This window comes from Eptatretus burgeri, chromosome 5, assembly GCF_056783735.1.
Source record: "Eptatretus burgeri isolate ZD-2024b chromosome 5, Ebu_testis_v1, whole genome shotgun sequence".
NCBI classification, from domain to species: Eukaryota; Metazoa; Chordata; class Myxini; order Myxiniformes; family Myxinidae; genus Eptatretus; species Eptatretus burgeri.
In genome coordinates this window covers 71,751,475-71,768,974 of record NC_140965.1, presented here as the reverse complement: position 1 = coordinate 71,768,974, position 17,500 = coordinate 71,751,475, and the positions used below count along the sequence as shown (strand labels likewise).

Sequence of the window (17,500 nt, the reverse complement as noted above, 5' to 3'; positions counted from 1 at the left end):
GTTCAGCGCATAAAATTTTGAAGGTCAAGGTCAAAGGTCAAGATCACTTTGTCGCAAATCAGGGGAGTCGACAAAACCCTTATTTTTAGAGTAATTTTGATCGGATCATCTTCAAACTTCATGGGAATATATTTCATGGTCTGGCACTCAGCTGATTATTTTTTGGTGGCGATTGGCCTTGACCTTTATATATATATATATATATATATATATATATATATATATATATATATATATATATATATATATATATATATATATATATATATATATATTTGGTCTGTAATCACGTATAAATCACTCTGCAGAGCACAGTTATCATTGGAAATTTTTGTAACTTCGCATATCAGATGCCTATAGAGGTCCCTTTTAGCGCATAAATTTTTGAAGGTCAAGGTCAAAGGTCAAGGTCACTTTGTCGCAAATCAGGGGAGTCGACGAAACCCTTATTTTTTGAGTAATTTTGATCGGATCGTCTTCAAACTTCATGGGAATATAGTTCATGGTCTGGCGCTCAGCTGATTAATTTTTGGTGGCGATTGGCCTTGACCTTCATGGTTAGCACCGAAGGTCAAACATTTGACCCCAAGGTCAAATTTTCAAGTTTTAGGAACCATATCGTGTCATACCTCAAATTGAACACCTTGATGAGTGCTTTCTAGATATGTCAAGCTTGAGACATTATGACGTCATTTGGTGATGTTATGAGGCAAAAGCATATTTTTCATGGTTACTCTGTAGAACGATTCTCATCGGAATCTCTCGTAGGCAGATATTCCTCAAGGAGTCGCTCCTGGTGGATAGCAGCTCTGTTCACCTCAGTGTGACCTTAAAGAAGTCACACGTGGTCACCTTTTGGCAAGATACGGGTCACCCTGCGGGTGACATTGGTTTATTTTTTTTTTTGGAGACATTGCCAAAGGTCGTATGAGAACTAACACACAATGCACAGCAAGGAGGGCATGGGACAAGAGGGGCAAGAGAGGGAAGGACAAAACAGTGGGAACAGACACATTAGGAGATCTGTGGAAGGGAGAGGGATGGGGTGTGGAATATGGTGTATTCAAGATGGACATTACAGGGACTTTCAGGAAGGAAAGCAGGCAATTTGAAGGACGTGGGTTTGGGGTGGATTAACGGGGGTAAAAAAGATCAAGGTTTTGGATGGGGGAAGATAAGAGGTGGTGGTGAACAGCAGTTTTGAAGGCCTGGAGGGAAGAATGGGATTGAAGAGTGTGTGGGAGTTTATTCCAAAATCGGGAAAAAAGGGGAACGAAAGAGTGAAGGTGAGCAGTGATTCATGATTTTGGTAGTTTTACCAGAAGGGGGTTATTGGCAGACCTTGAGCGCCCTGCGGAAATATGGTGGGGACAAATCGCAGACACAGCAGGGGGTGAGACCGGAAAGGAGACGGTAGAAGACAGAAATTCAACCGACCTTCCTGTGGTGAGAGAGTGAGAGGCTCAAAGACTCAGCCTCATTGCGGGAGATACCAATGATCCTAAAAGCCTTGGTTTCCACAGTGTGAAGCCGAGAAAGGTTAGCGACAGTTGCACCAACATAGAGGGGAGAGTAGTACTCCATTAGGCTGCGGATGAAAACTTTGTACGTGGGCAGGAGCTCAGGTGGGCTGAGGAAGGACTTTGTACGATGGAGGATAACCCGTCGTCGTCTGGCTTTAGAGGCCAGGTTGTAAATGTTGCTTTCCCAGGAAATGTCATGGCAGATAGTGAGACCCAGAAGTTTGAAAGAAAGGACTTATTCCAGAGGATTGTTGAGAAAGTAGATGGTGGGGGGGGGGGGTGGGAATCTAAATAGTCCTTTTGGAGAGACATCGTAAGAGTGTGACATTTGTCAGGATTGAAAGACATGTTCCAGATGTTGGACCAGTTTGTGATTTATCCAGATCTGCAAAGAGCGAAGAAGCTGTGGCTTGCCGGTCTGAGGGATGACAGATTATACGGCAGAGGGTGGAGTCATCAGCAAAGAGATCAAGAGGATTTTCCAGAGAGTTGGAGAGATCGTTGATGAAAACCAGAAAAATATCAGATCCCAGAACGCTGCCTTGAGGCACTCGAGCCTGGACAGGAAGAGGGGATCAGAGAACTCAATTTAGGGCCACACGTTGGCTGCAACAGGAGAGGAAGTCTGCGAGCCATGAGTTTAGATGGTCTTGGATACCATAGGAATAGAGTTTGGTGAGCAGGCCAGGGTGCCAGACTGTGTCAAAACTACGCGATATTTCTTTGGATACGGCTCTGATTTCATATCTGGCATTGAGCACCTCCATCCATTGCTGTGAGAGCAGAAGCAGCATCTCCAGGGTAGAGTGACTTGGTCTGAAACCAAAAATTCCACCACTGATGTTGAAGTTTCCTCATCAGAAAATGTCAACTCGTCATGAAACCCGTGGGATTTGTGGATTTAATGTCAATAACAACATTACTAACAAGAACATAACAAAACCCCATGAATTATGCTTTCACATGCCATTTGCAGTTTCTTTCTAAATGTTAACATTGTGAGAAGAAACCATGTTCTCACCAAATTTAGTGTCCCACCCACAACGTCACGTGACCTTTTTCAGGCTCCCCGGGATTGGTTGGAGTCGGCACGTGGTGGGTGGACTGAAGAGAGCTGCGGGCGCCATTGTTAGGAACAGACGTGGCTCCAAGTTCGCGAGTGGAAAATATATCACGCGCTTCGAATCGCATGTTTGAACGCGATTTTCAAGTGGTTTTTTTAAAAGACTCTCGACAACCCAGTCACGCTGATCGTTGATAGCTCTGACTAAAGGATTGAGTAAAATCGGGACAAGTGTTATCGTTATTCCCGGCTCTCATCGAGCAGAGCTGTGAGTTATCGATTTGTTTTTGGAACTTTATTGTTGCCAAGAGTTCTGGCAGATGGTGTGCTGTGTCATCCATTCTGTTACCAGCCATTTTGGAGATCGAGCCAATAAAAGATCGTGCCAACCCAAGAGGTCGATCTGAAACACAGTGGAAAATGTTGTGTTGTTCTCTTTGTCCACACGTGGACTACTTGAAGCTCGGACATTAACGTCAGTATCCCGTGCTGGAAGATATTAAACCGGCGGGATCTCGACAAATGGACGGCTCGTCCAGGATTCAATCAAGTAAGACATTCGAACTGAGACAAATTCCACAGTGGGTCGCTATCTTCCTTCATCTGATCATCGTTCCCTCATCAGCGGACACCATCTTGGAGGAACCTTCTCATCAGCGGACGCCATCTTGGAGGAACCTTCTCACCAGCAGACGCCATCTTGGAGGAACCTTCTCACCAGCGGACGCCATCTTGGAAGAACCTTCTCACCAGCGGACGCCATCTTGGAGAGATTTTCTCACCAGTGGACGCGATCTTGGAGGAACCTTCTCACCAGCGGACGCCATCTTGGAAGAACCTTCTCACCAGCGGACGCCATCTTGGATTTTCTCATCAGTGGACGTCATCTTGGAGGGATTTTCTCACCAGCGGACGCCATCTTGGAGGGATTTTCTCACCAGCGGACGCCATCTTGGAGGAACCTTCTCACCAGCGGACGCCATCTTGGAGGGATTTTCTCACCAGTGGACGCCATCTTGGAGGAACCTTCTTACCAGCAGACGCCATCTTGGAGGAACCTTCTCACCAGCAGACGCCATCTTGGAGGGATTTTCTCACCAGCGGACGCTATCTTGTGTTTACGCCAGTCATCGGCCAACAATAAAAAAAAATGTGAGTTATTTGTACGTTGCATTTTCTCATTGGCAATTTGATGTGCAGTGGTGATATTGGGTATTTAGTGTCATATTTTCCCAACAGAGCGTTGTGTGCGAAGTGTGACTGTATGAAGACAGTGTGACGGTGGTGAGGTGTGCAGTAGGAATGACAGACCTGTTTAAGGTAAAAGTGGGATTGCACCAAGGATCGACTCTGAGCCCTTTCCTGTTTGCAATGGTTATGGACAGGTTGACGGACGAGATCACACTGGAGTCTCCATGGACAATGATGTTCGCAGATGACATCATGATCTGTAGGGAGAGTAGGGAGCAGGCTGAGGCGAGCCTCGAGAGGTGGAGGTACGCACTGGAGAGAAGGGGAATGATAGTCAGTCGGAGTAAGACGGAGTACATGTGCGTAAATGAGAGGGAGGGTGGTGGTATGGTGCGGTTGCAAGGAGTTGAGGTGGGGAAGGTGGATGGGTTTAAATACTTGGGATCAACTGTCCAAAGTAACGGAGAGTGTGGGAGAGAAGTGAAAAAGAGAGTGCAGGCAGGATGGCGTGGTTGGAGAAGAGTTGCAGGAGTGATTTGTGACAGAAGGGTAGCTGCAATAGTGAAGGGGAAAGTATATAAGACGGCAGTGAGACCAGCTATGTTGTATGGTTTGGAGGCGGTGGTGCTGACAAAAAGACAGGAAGCGGAGCAGGAGGTGGCAGAGTTAAAGATGCTGCGATTCTCGTTGGGAGTGAGGAGGATGGATAGGATAAGAAATGAGTATATTAGAGGGACAGTGCAGGTTGGACGGTTTGGAGACAAAGTGAGAGAGGTGAGATTGAGATGGTTTGGAGATGTGCACAGGAGGGAAGCGGAGTATATCGGGAGAAGGATGTTGAAGATGGAGCCGCCAGGAAGGAGGAGAAGAGGAAGGCCAAAGAAGAGGTTCATGGATAAGGTGAGGGTGGACATGCGGGTGGTTGGAGTGTCAATGGAAGATGTGGAGGATAGAGCGAAATGGAGACTGTTGATCCGCTGTGGCGACCCCTAACGGGAGCTCGCCGAAAGAAGAAGAAGAAGAGAGCGTTGTGTGCGAATTACGTGTATCACCCCAATATTGTTTGCCTCCCCTGTGTGAATTGCCCCGTCCCATGTGGTGAAAGATATTGCTGAAATATTTAGACCCAGCCTCCTTTTAGACTTAGTGTTTTGTGCCCTTGTCGTATGATAACTCATAGCCAAGCCATGTCGGATGGAGAAGTGCGAGATCAACCTGATCATGTTGACAGTTCCGTGGGTGTCGATGTGAGGGACACAATCAGCCTTGACCCGGCCACTGAACCCGATATGTAGGGAGCGATCCCATCATGACTAAATGCATGCGTTCGACCTTCTGGTCCGGGCTGACCCCAGTTCAACAACTCGACATGTATAACAGGGAGAGTGACAGGGCAGAGGCTGAGCGACTCAGGGAGCATGACGCAGAGATAGCTGAAAGAGCAGCGGCAGAGGCTGAGCGACTCAGAGAGCATGACGCGGCAGAGGCTGAACGCGTCAGGGAGCATGAGTGACGAATGTTGACTGAACGACAGCGGGCAGATGTGTTTGCTGCACCAGTCCCGGAAATTGTTCATGTTCGTTTGCCAGACTGGACGGGAGACACGAGGCCAGAATCATATCTGGAGATGGTGGAGAAGTTGTTGACTTCCGGTGGCATTGATGAGAGCTTGTGGGTCGGCCATCTTGTTAGCCATCTATCTGAAAAGGCGAAGGAGGTAAATGCAAGGATGGCAACCGAGGATGTAAACGAATACCGGAAGTTGAAGGCTGAGATTTTGAACGCCTATGCGGTGTCTCCGTGTATTTATAGGCGTAATTTTTTTCAGTTTGACTCGTCAGTCCAGTCAAACCTATGAGGAACATTCGCGGGTCTTGTTGGAACAGCTGCAGAGATGGTTCGAAGGGAGCAGCGTTGAGTTACCTCCAGCAGTTGCGGAACTCCTGGTGCGTTACCGTATCGATCAACAGCTTCCACCGGACTTAGCGTTGTTTCTTGTCGATAGAGACACTGTTTCCTTGTCAGACTGCGTCAAGCTTATTGATGAACATGTTTTGGCGTGCAAAATATTGCAAGCCACGCAGTCACTTCGTAAGACAGAGGATTCTGCGGTTAAGACCGTCCCCCCACCCCCCCCCCGTCTGCCCGGCGGCTGGATCGAGCCGAAGGGTTCCCCGATGCCCTCCACTGGTGGCGGTCGCGAGCTGCAGGCCAGGGCATGGCCCTGGTGCGAGTTCTGCAAACGCGTGGGGCACGGTGGAGACCGCTGTTTCTCTAACCCAGCTAGTCCGGCCTATCGAGGAAAACCCGGCTGTTAAATCGGAGGAAGGTCAGTGGAGGTCATCAACTGGGCCTTCAAGCATGAAGGTGGCATCGGTGACAGAGGTCACTGCCACCGAGGCTAAGTCCATTCTTCCTCTGTATCAGGATTATTCAGGGACAGCCTTAGTGGGTGGCCCTGATTCGGTGGTGAAGTTTAAGGCCCAATACCTTCGGGATACTGGAGCGACGCTGTGTGTTCTCCGAGAGGGGGTTGTTCCGGCCTCTCAGATGCATTATACCGGCGGGTATATCGTCCTTCGGGGCATTAACCAGGTTCCTGGCTGGTATCCCCTTGCTCTCATTGAGGTCTGGAGTGACATTTTTACGGGTCTGATGACCTGTGCGGTGGTACCCTACGACCCGATACCAGGGGTATCCTTGCTGATTGGCAATGATGCAATGGCCAGGGAGGAGTTATTGACTCTGACCTGTGGGGTGGTCAATAGATCCCCGAGCAAACAGGCGGAGAGAGTGGCAGAGTCAGACACATCTTCACTCTGGCCCGAGGAGCCTCGCGCCTCGACTCCAGCCTCCGACGGTGACGTTGCTTCCACTGAAGTCCACCCGAGCCTCCAGTCAGGCCCACCTCAGGAGCCGGGCTCCTCAGGGACCGTTCCCGTCTGTGACATGGGGACCCCAACTACTTGTTCGCTGGTCGGCGAATCCGGTGAGGAGGATCAGTCCCCCGAGGCGGTCAGCAACCCCAGTTCTGTGCCTGAGGTCACTCCCGCATTGTCTGCGGTAACCAGTCTAGTGGAGGATCAGCACATCGATCCCACCCTTGCCACCCTCTGGGAAATGGGAGAAGACTCCGAGCCAGGACAAACAGGCTACTATGTTAATGGTGCAGGTTTGCTGATGCATAAATATTCCCCCAAGAACATGTCCTCCACCCAGACGTGGAAGGTACGACACCTAGCTGTCATACCGGGAGGCATCGTCAGTCAGTCATGCAATTGGCCCATGACAATATTTCCTCGGGTCAGGTCGGAGCGGCCAAGACCTTCGCCAAGGTGAAGGATCAGTTCATATGGCCCGCCATGTCGCGAGGCATCAAGCGCTATTGCGCTATCTGTCTATATTGGCCATGGACCCATCACCATCTACCGCGACCACCACCCGCTCGGTTGGCTCAGCCAAGCCAAAACCTCCAACCAGCGTATTCTGCGCTTGGCGCTTCTCATCTCCGAATACGACCTCACAGTCAAACACGTGAAAGGAGTGGAGAACAGACGAGCTGACCTCCTTAGTCGCCATCGAGTAGACAAGGAGCACCAAACTTAAGTTTAGTTCCCTTTGTCTCTCTATTGTGGTGTGGGCGATGGGTAAATATGGTGGGGTAGATATTAATGTGGTGTAGTGTGTTTAATATTGTGTTGTGGATGAACATTGTTTATTGTACAAGAATGTTAACGATCACCACCATCATATTGCCCTGTGATTTGCAACTAGTACAATAACTGGTTCTAAAACGCCGTCTATCCGACGGATTTTACTTTAGGTGGGGAGGACTGTGAGAAAAATACCATGTTCTCACCAAATTTAGTGTCTCACCCACAACGTCACGTGACCTTTTTCAGGCTCCCAATGATTGGTGGGCTGGTCGGCACGTGGTGGGTGGACTGAAGAGAGCTGCGGGCGCCATTGTAAGGAGCAGACGTGGCTCTAAGATCGCGAGTGGAAAATATATCGCGCGCTCCGAATCGCATGTTTGAATGCGATTTTCAAGTGGTTTTTTTAAATGACTCTCGACAACCCAGTCGCGCTGATCGTTGATAGCTCTGACTAAAGGATTGAGTAAAATCGGGACGAGTGTTATCGTTATTCCTTGCTATCGTCGAGCGGAGCTGTGAGTTATCGATTTGTTTTTGCAACTTCATTGTTGCCAAGAGTTCTGGCAGATTGTGTGCTGTGTAATCCATTCTGTTACCAGCCATTTTGGAGATCGAGCCAATGAAAGATCGTGCCTACCCCCAGAGGTCGATCTGAAACACAGTGGAAAGTGTTGTGTTGTTCTCTTTGTCCGGACGTGGACTGCTTGAAGCTCGGACATTAACGTCAGTATTCCGTGCTGGAAGATATAAAACCGGCGGGATCGCGACAACGTCAAGAGTTATAAAAGTTCAAAGTTGCACAAGGACTTTATGGACACCCTGTATACATCACCATCTCTCTCTCCATATTTGTCTTTATCTTCTCCATCTATATCTCTCTAACTCTTTCTCTTTCCCCATCTCTCTCTTTCTCCTTACCCCTTCTCTGTCGTTGTGGTCTATTATTCTTCTGTTTATTTGATGTCATATAAGAGACTGATATTTAATTTCTCTTTTTAAACTGAAGTCTCTTACTTGTTTCGTATGCAGCCTACGGCTGCTGGTTACATCATTTTTAGGGAAGCGCAATTGTGCCCCTCTTACCAGTAAGTTGGTACTCATTTTGCCGGCCTTGGAAGGATGACAGACTGAGTCAACTCACCTGGTGATAATTCAACAGAACGACATGGACTTGAACTCATAGACTTGACCCTAACACATCGGTCAAACTCGACCCGAAGATCTTAAGGCAGCCACTGTATCCATTAAACCAACACCAGGATTACAAGCCTTTTACTATAGCAATGGTAGTAACTCCAGAAGCTGAACTCTGCACACCATTTTATTGCTGTCCATGTTATGTCTCTTTTTTTCCTTTGCTTTCACTCTTTTTATTTCTTTCATCTTTTCTACACTCACACGACGGCATTGTTCCCGAGAAACTGTAAAATCCAAAATTTGTAAATTAAGTATATATACAGGGTGTCCCAAAAAATATACAACTTTTCATCTGCAAAGAGGATGGTCATAACATATATTTAAAAAAAAAGATATATGGCTGGATAGAAAGCTGAAAGGTTAAAGTTTATTGTACCAATGTCAAAATTGCCACCAAAATTTAAATTTTGGTATAGAATCGTCGTTTTCTTTTAGACCACATGTTCGACGTTGGCTCCACGTTGTCCGATCACTGCCTGCAAACGCGTTGTCATGTTCTCCATCACTTTGAGAAATGTTTCCTGAGGAATGTTCTGGATTTCTCGGTGGATGTTCTCCTTCAGCTGATCAAGGGTCTGAGGCCTAGGTTTTCCATAGATCCTGTCCTTGAGAGACCCCCACAAGAAGAAGTCTGGAGGAGTAAGGTCAGGGGAATACGGTGGCCACTCAACGTCTTCGTAGAGGGAGATAAAGCGGCCCTCAAAATGTTGGTTGAGAAAACGCCTTGTTTTCCTGGCTGTATGGGGTGGTGCCACATCCTGCTGGAACCACTGGGTTCTCATCTGGATCAGGTTGTTTCTCCTTCGGGCCTTAGTACGCAGCTCAGGCAGATAGAATTCCTGAATAATTTCACGATAGTTCCTCTGGTTTACCGTGCAAGTGTGTCCCTGGTCATCTTCAAAGAAGTATGGACTAATTATCCCATACCAACCAACCGCCACCCACATGGTGAATTTGAGAACAGATCGAGGCACCAGTTCAGTTGATGCATTACCAGGATTTTCAGTTCCCCAGTACCGAAAGATTTGCTTGTTTACCTCCCCGGACAAGTGAGCATGGCATTCGTCCGTCATGTGAAGTTTTTTGAGGAAGTCTGCATCTACCTCCAACTTTCCTGAGAAACAATTTGCAAAGTCTAATCATTTGCATTTCTATTGATCAGTAAGCACCGTTTCCGTTTGAATTTTGTATGGAAAGGCATGAATGTCTTGGCGAAGGATGCTCTGAACGGTGCTCTTATGAATGTTTGTCTCGGCAGAAAGTCGTCGAATCGATTTTTTTGGACTCAGAACAACCGCCTGTCTCACCATTTCCACATTTTCTTCACTACGACTTGTCCTCTTCTGACCACTGTGACCTTTGTGAAGGTCACAGATGGTTCCTGTGGTGTATTGGCATAGAGCGTTGTGGGGGCATGGAGAAGTTGTGATAGTAGTCACGTGTCGGCAATGCATATAGCTGTTCGTGCCCGGTAGAGGCTCGCAGTAGTGCGCAGTAGTGTACATCCGGACGGGCAATAAACAGAGTTACGACAACCCTCACGACTCTCCGTGCCTCACTGCCCTCCGGACATTACATTGGCGACGAGGATGTTTCGCATCGACGCGTGCAGAGTGCCTGCTTTCCTCGGCATTGACTTTGAGTCGTTGCCGGAGCAATTGGATTGTCGGGCGCACGGAGCGCCGGGAAAATCATCGCAGCTCGTGCGGTACGAGTTTGATCACCTGGCGAGGAGCCCAGGGAAGCGCATCGCGAGTTTCGCCGCACGGGTGAGACATCTCGCCGTTGCCTGCGAATTCACGTCGAGTGAACGGCAGGCCGGGCTCGAAGATCGTTTTATTTCTGGGTTGCAAGAGTCGGAAATGGTTTCTGCAATGCCACGGCTAAAGGACGAGGACATTACATTCAACTCAGAACCGATGTCGGCCGTCGCACAGACTCTGACAGATGTCCGAGCTTCACTGGCCAGAGCATGACAGGTGATCCGGAGGTCCGCGTGGTGTACCACGTGCCCACGGCCGCACGCGCAGTCTTTGGTGCGGGTCGTGGCCAAACGTTGCAACGCGGCCAGTCGGACGGCGATCTGAACACTCAGGGACATCTGCAGCCGGTACGAGGCAACCCCAGCGACACGGGGCGAGACCTGCGACCGGTACGAGGTGTTGTGCATGGCGTACACTTTTACGTCCCGGGTCGAGACCGACACCCGGTACGATGTTTTGTGCATGACGTACGCTTTTACGTCCTGGGTCGAGACCTGCCGCCTGTACGAGGTTTTGTGGATGGAACGCCGATTGTGTTTCAAGTTGGTACCGGAGCGGCGGTGTCGATCATGAGCGAGCACACCGCTCGTGCAATCCCCGGTCTACGCATTTTCAGGTCTACCCTCGCGTTGCACACGTATACCGGTATGCGTATACACACACGTATACCATCCCGTGCTGAGCCGATTAGAGAGTCGGTGGGAGGAGGTTCCTCTTGCGGAGTTTGTACCTCCAGGTGCGCCTGTGTCTCCTTCGGGCCCCGTACCTCCGTTTGGGCCCGGGCCTCCCTCGAGACTCGAGGGCGAGGTCCCGGTGGCAGGGGCCACGGCGATACAACGTTGGTGTCCGTTCATTGCTTCCTGCAACTACGATATACGGTTCCGGAGCAACGGGGAGCCTGCCAGCTGAGACAGGCTCTCGCGCTTGCGTGGCGCGGAGGATCCACCTTCGTCAGGATCAACCAACCGGGTTGATGTGTTGGCACTGGGCCAGGTCACCGCCAAGCAGGTCGCGGTGGAGTCGGCTCATGATACAGTGCATGCCCGTGTCGTTCAGGCAATTTCAATGGGGGATTGGAGCGAGCCGGTCGCATTCAAGAAGTTTGCGGAACGCGACCATCGACGGTGTCCTCTTCGACGTTCCGATGAGGACCTGCACGCAAGTCGCCTCAACGTCATGACAACCAAGAGGCTTGCTCGCAGCGTGGTTCATGATTTGTTAATTGTTGTATGTTTGATTCTCGCAGCACGAGTAATTAAGCATGGCTTTATAAAAGCAAATGCCGACAGTCCACGGGTGAGCAAAATGTGTTTGATTGGGATCAATGCTTTCTTTGATCTGTGAACTTGCGGACGATCATTGCGAATAAAGAGGTCTTCCAGATCCCGGTCTTTGATGACAGTCCGCAGTTCGCTGCAACCTCATGTGTTAACATTATACTGTGGGAACACGCTGTACGTAAAGAGAAGTTTGCATCTGCTCAGACGATGTTTTTGCTGTTGTATGACACTGCTGTGCATCCAGTCTACGCTGATCGTCTGTATGGACGTGTGTTGAGGTCTCGGCTGGATTTGCTGCTATTAAGGGGTCGGTGGCAGGGGCGGTGTTGTGCCCGGCGCTGGTGCACGGTTTTGGTGTGGGACAGCTGGTAATGGAGCCGGCTAATTGCCTGGTTCGAGTTGATGGCGGGGAGTCGGGGAAGGTTCGCTGTTCAGCGTCACCCCCACCCCTGATATTGCCAAGGTCAGACGTGCCTGGTGCCATGGAGCGCAAACCTCTGGTCTCGCCAATGTCAGCCGCGCTGGCGCCCGTGGGGCTTGCAGACTTGGGGTGTTTACCTGATTCGGTCCTGTCTGAGGGAGATGTGCCAACCTGTCGACTGGGGGCATTTGATGGTGCCGGGGTAGGTTCACCTGGGGTGTCACCTCGACCTCGCCGGAAGGCGTGTAAGCATGGGCTGCCTGGGGGCGCTTCTGCTGCATAGTTATACTGTGCTCCCAAACTTCCCTCTTTATATCTTTAACACGGCCATTGTTATTATGGTCTGCAAACATCATTGGCTTCGACGTGCAACTCAGTACTCGAGCACCAGTCTACTGCATTTGGAATTCAACTCACTCGCACCAACACAGTATATGATGTGATGGGGATAGAAGGGTGTATTATGTGCCGGATTAAAACAACGGCATTGTTGTTACAGGTTGTGCGGATGAAGCACGCTTTTCTTTTGGGCCATCTCATCTGGGTTTGATTCTCAGCCCGACCATCATCCCAGGGTTAGATCAAGTGATGTGGTACTTGGAGGATTTTACATGGTTGATGTCATTTTGTTCCTCTTTGCTTTTTTATGTCATAGTATTCTTTGCCAATTATGCTTGTCATTATAATTGTCATTTTATAATCATACTTTTAGGGGGGGGGTAGTGTGGTGTATTGGCATAGAGCGTTGTGGGGGCGTGGAGGAGTTGTGATAGTAGTCACGTGTCGGCAATGCATATAGCTGTTCGCGCCCGCTAGAGGCTCGCAGTAGTGCGCAGTAGTGTACATCCGGACGGGCAATAAACAGAGTTACGACAACCCTCACGACTCTCCGTGCCTCACTGCCCTCCGGACGTTACAGTTTCCACATTGGTAAACTTTGCGATGGTGCACTTTATTGTCCGAAAGTTTGGTGCATGGCACAAGTGGATACCGAAATGTCTCGAGTAAAGACGTTGCACCAATCTGACACTTTTCGTCTTGTGCCAAAGTTCAACAATTTTCGTCCGTTGTTGTACGGGTCAGTCTTGACATTTTTCTGGTGCTTGCTTGGTATCTGTGCTGTGTCACGTGATTGGGTTTTCGTATATCATGCCTCGCCCGCTAGGGGTGGCAGGAGTGTACTTCTGGTCGCGCAATAAAGCGGAGTTGATGCTGACCCGCGTGCTTCTTGCGTCCCACTGCACCTCGTACACTCTAGTTGGCTGACGAGGATGGTTGAATACGGACTTGTGCCCGTTTTCGACGGAGACGACTTCAAATTGTTTTCGGAGCAATTGGAATGCTATTTCCACGCGAACGATGTGGTCGACGAGAGCAAACAGAAGTCGATCTTGCTCGCTTCGCTTTCGCCGGAGCATTATCGGCTACTGGGTGATTTGGTGGCACCGAACAGGCCCCGGGATGACGAGCTGTCGTTTCGGGACATTGTGGAGAAAATGAAAGCACACATGGCGCCGGAGAAGTCATTACAGCTCGCTCGATTCCAGTTCGATTGCCTCTCGAAGGGTGCAGAGGAACGCGTCGCTGATTTTGTGGCGCGGATTAAGCATTCTTCCATGGCCTGCAAGTTCACGGCGGGGGAGCGGCCAGCTCGGCTCAGAGATCGTTTTATTGCTGGTTTACGAGATGCGAAGATGGTTTCAGCGGTTTTACGGCTGGAGGATGAAGCCATTACATTCGACTCGGCGGTCAGCACGGCTACAGCGGTCGAGCAGACTCGCGGGGATGTTCGAGCCATCACCGGCCACGCGGGGTCACGAGCACCCCGGGACGCGCGCACGACCTTCGATGTGGGTCGGACGTCGCCACGCGGCCGCGCGTGCGGCGGGGTGACCCCGCGGACATGCTTGGGATGTGGAGGTTGACACCTGCGCCGTGCATGCCCGTGTAAAGGCAATGTGTGTTTGAATTGTCACAAGGTGGGTCATTTGGCGTGTATGTGCCGTGGGGCGACGGCCACCGTTAAGGTCATGGACGGCGATGTGCGAGGCGACTCGGGGCGGAACCAGCGGCCGTTGTTGAGCCTGTTTTCAATTGGCCCGGCGACGGCGCGCCCGATGACGGTGGAAGTCGAAGTGAACAAAACGCCGATCACGTTCCAGGTCGATACGGGAGCAGCGGTGTCGCTCATAGGCGAACAGACCGCGCGTAGACTCAACGGCCTGAAGCTTATCAGGTCAAACCTCACGCTGTTCACGTACACCCGCGAGAAGATAACGCCAGTCGGGATGGCAGACGTGTCTGTGCGGTATCAAGGCCAGGTCGCCACGCTTCGGGTGTACGTCGTGCGGGGGAGGGGGCCGTCTCTCCTCGGCCGAGATTGGATGGCCCGCATCAGGCTAGACTGGGCCGCAGTTCACCTTGTGCAACCCGTGCCGAGCCAGTGGGAGGATCAGTTGGAGGAGATTCTTCAAAGACATCAAGGGTTGTTTAGCGACGACCTTGGGAAACTCAAGGGCATGGAGGCAAAACTCTTCTTGAAGGAGCGGGTGGTTCTGCGGTTTTGTAAAGGTTTTTGGACAAGGTCAAGGTTTTTTTTTTTTTTTTTTTGGACAAGGTCAAGGTTTTTGGACAAGGTTCCGCGGTTTTTGGACAAGGTCAAGGGTGAACTGGATAGGCTGGAGGCCTGTGGAGTGATCGAACGGGTGTCGTGCTCAGATTGGGCCACCCCGGTTGTCACGGTGCTGAAACGGAATGGAGACGTCCGATTGTGCGGGGATTTCAAATCCACGGTTAACCCGGGGCTCAGCGTGGAGCAATATCCATTGCCGTCAATCGATGAAATATATGCGCGATTGGCGGGGAGTCAATACTTCACGAAGCTAGACCTGCGTGATGCATATTTTCACTTGCCGATGGATCCCGGGAGTAGCGAGCTTTTGACAATCAACACGTGTCAAGGACTCTATCGATATACCCGACTCTGTTTTGGGATTGCTTCGGCCCCAGCTTTGTGGCAGAAAGCCATGGATCAGGTTTGCATTGGCCTGCCCGCTCAGACCTACCTGGACGATGTGCTCATTGCGGGGAAAACGGCGGACGAGCATCTTGCGAACATTGCCCAAGTGCTGACAAAGCTAGGAGCGTGCAGCCTGCGCTTGAACAGGGACAAGTGCGCGTTCTTCAAGCAGCGCTTGGAATACCTCGGGCACATCATCACGCCGGAGGGGCTGTTGAAAGGTCCTCGGAAGGTGGAGGCGATTCAGCACATGCCACCGCCTCGCGATAAGACGCAGCTGCGCTCGTTCATTGGTATGGCCCAGTATTACCAAAGGTTCGTGCGCGGGCTCAGCTCACAACTTGCGCCGTTAACGCGGTTGCTCAAGAAGGATGAGTGCTGGGCTTGGGGGCTGGCACAGCAGGCGTCGTTCGACCGCGTCAAGCGGCTGCTCACAGAGGATACGGTCCTCGTGCACTACGAGCCTGCGCGTCCGCTCCTATTGGCATGCGACAGCTCTGCATATGGCATCGGGGCAGTGCTCTCCCACAGGATGGACGATGGTTCCGAGCGGCCTGTTTGTTTTGCATCCCGGACCCTGTCCACAGCAGAGCGCGGATATGCCCAGATTGAGCGTGAGGCTCTCAGCCTCGTCTGGGGTGTGCGGAGGTTTCATCAATACCTGCTGGGGCGGCATTTCACTTTGCAGACGGATCACAAACCGCTTCAATTCATCCTGAGACCCGAACGCAGGGTGCCGGTGGTAGCAGCCACGCGAATACAGCGGTGGTGTCTGTTTCTGGGTGCTTACGATTATGATATTCAGTTCCGAAGCACCGAGAAGCATGCTAACTGTGACGGGCTCTCTCGCTTGCCGTGTGCGGAGGGTCCAGCTGCGTCTGAGTTGGCTGACCGGGTCGATGTGTTCGCGCTGGGCCAGGTCCAAAGCGGGCCGGTCACGGCCAGGCAGGTCGCAGTGGAATCGGCTCGTGATCCGGTGCTTGCCCGTGTCGTCCAGGCGATTTCTATGAGAAATTGGAGCGATCTGCCTTCGACACCGGCATTTCAACCTTTCACGTCACGTGCAGCGGAGCTGTCGTTGGTCCAACGGTGCGTAATGTGGGGAATGAGGACGGTGATTCCACAGAGGTTTAGGCAACGGTGTTTGGAAGAACTGCATGTCAGTCACCTTGGCATCGTGAAGACCAAGAGTTTTGCTTGTAGCCTGTTGTGGTGGCCGGGGTTGGACAAAGACATTGAGCAGTTGGTTAAGCGTTGCGCCACGTGCCAGACAGATGCTGATAACCCGCATCGAGCTTCGGGTCTCTGGCCTGTGCCAGACCGAGCTTGGCAAGGGGTCCATGTAGATTTTGCGGGACCGGTTAATGGCAAAATGTTTTTGATTGTGATCGATGCATTCTCTAAATGGCCAGAGGTTGTAGTAATGCAGCATACATCAGCAAACATTACAGTAGAGAAACTGCGGACGATCTTTGCTAATAAAGGGTTGCCGGAGATCCTGGTCTCTGATAATGGTCCGCAGTTCATCGCGGGAGTATTTGATGAGTTTATGCGCCAGAATGGTATTCGACATCTAAGGTCCGCACCGTATCATCCTGAGATGAATGGCCAAGCTGAGTCGTTTGTCAAGATGTTGAAGCAGGCTTTGCGCAGGGGGGGTGTTGCACCTGTGCAGACGGTGGTCGATGTCTTTTTGCTCCATTACAGGAACGCAGTTCATCCTGTCACGGGTGATTCGCCTGCCATTCGTCTCTATGGACGGGCATTGCGGACCAGGCTGGATTTGCTGCGACCTGGAGGGTCGGGGAGTGGGGCAATGTCGCGTCCGACGCGGCTGCGCAGCTTCGAGGTGGGGCAGCGGGTAATGGTGCGCGATTATTTCCACGGTTCCAAATGGGTGCCAGCAGTGGTCTCTGTGGTGCTGGGGCCGGCGAATTGCATGGTGCGGACTGATGGTGGGGATGTGTGGAAGCGGCACGTGGACCAAATGCATGATCGCTTTTCAGCGTCACTCCCCCCACACCTCCCCGGGCCGAACGATGCGGGACCCCCACCGGTAGTATCGCCGGCACCTGACGTTGTATCGCCGGGGCTGGTTGGGCCGACGCCAAGGGGGTCTTCGCCTGATGCCGTCCTACCCGGGGACGTCGAGCAGGCTGGGCGGTCGGGGGTGGCTGGTGTTGCGGAAAGTGCGAGTCCGGCGAGGGTGTCACCTCGACTGAGCCGGGAGGCGTCTGAGCCTGGGCTGTCTGGTAGCGCTGCCCGTCCGAGGCGGGTCAGAGTGTGGCCGCGGTATTAGGAGGATTATGAGTGTTGATGGGTTTCAGATGGTCATGTTGTGATTGTCCGTTCATCGTGTGATGGGTCATTTTACGAGGGGAGGAGTG

At 51.3% G+C, this 17,500-nt stretch overlaps 1 protein-coding gene and 1 pseudogene across 7 annotated transcripts in view; both read left to right on the top strand.

The window, feature by feature from the left end:
- HMCN1 (hemicentin 1) overlaps positions 1-17,500 on the top strand; it is a 531,017-nt gene that overhangs the window by 33,169 nt on the left and 480,348 nt on the right. The window contains exon 1 of one of the 7 annotated variants that reach the window (XM_085882363.1): positions 3,721-3,738. The exons of the other annotated variants lie outside the window; for them this stretch is intronic. The gene's annotated coding sequence lies outside the window, so the exon portion shown is untranslated. Of the gene's footprint in view, positions 1-3,720; positions 3,739-17,500 lie in introns of those variants that run through there. 7 annotated transcript variants of the gene reach the window in all.
- On the top strand, positions 4,069-7,124 carry LOC147026673 (uncharacterized; annotated as a pseudogene).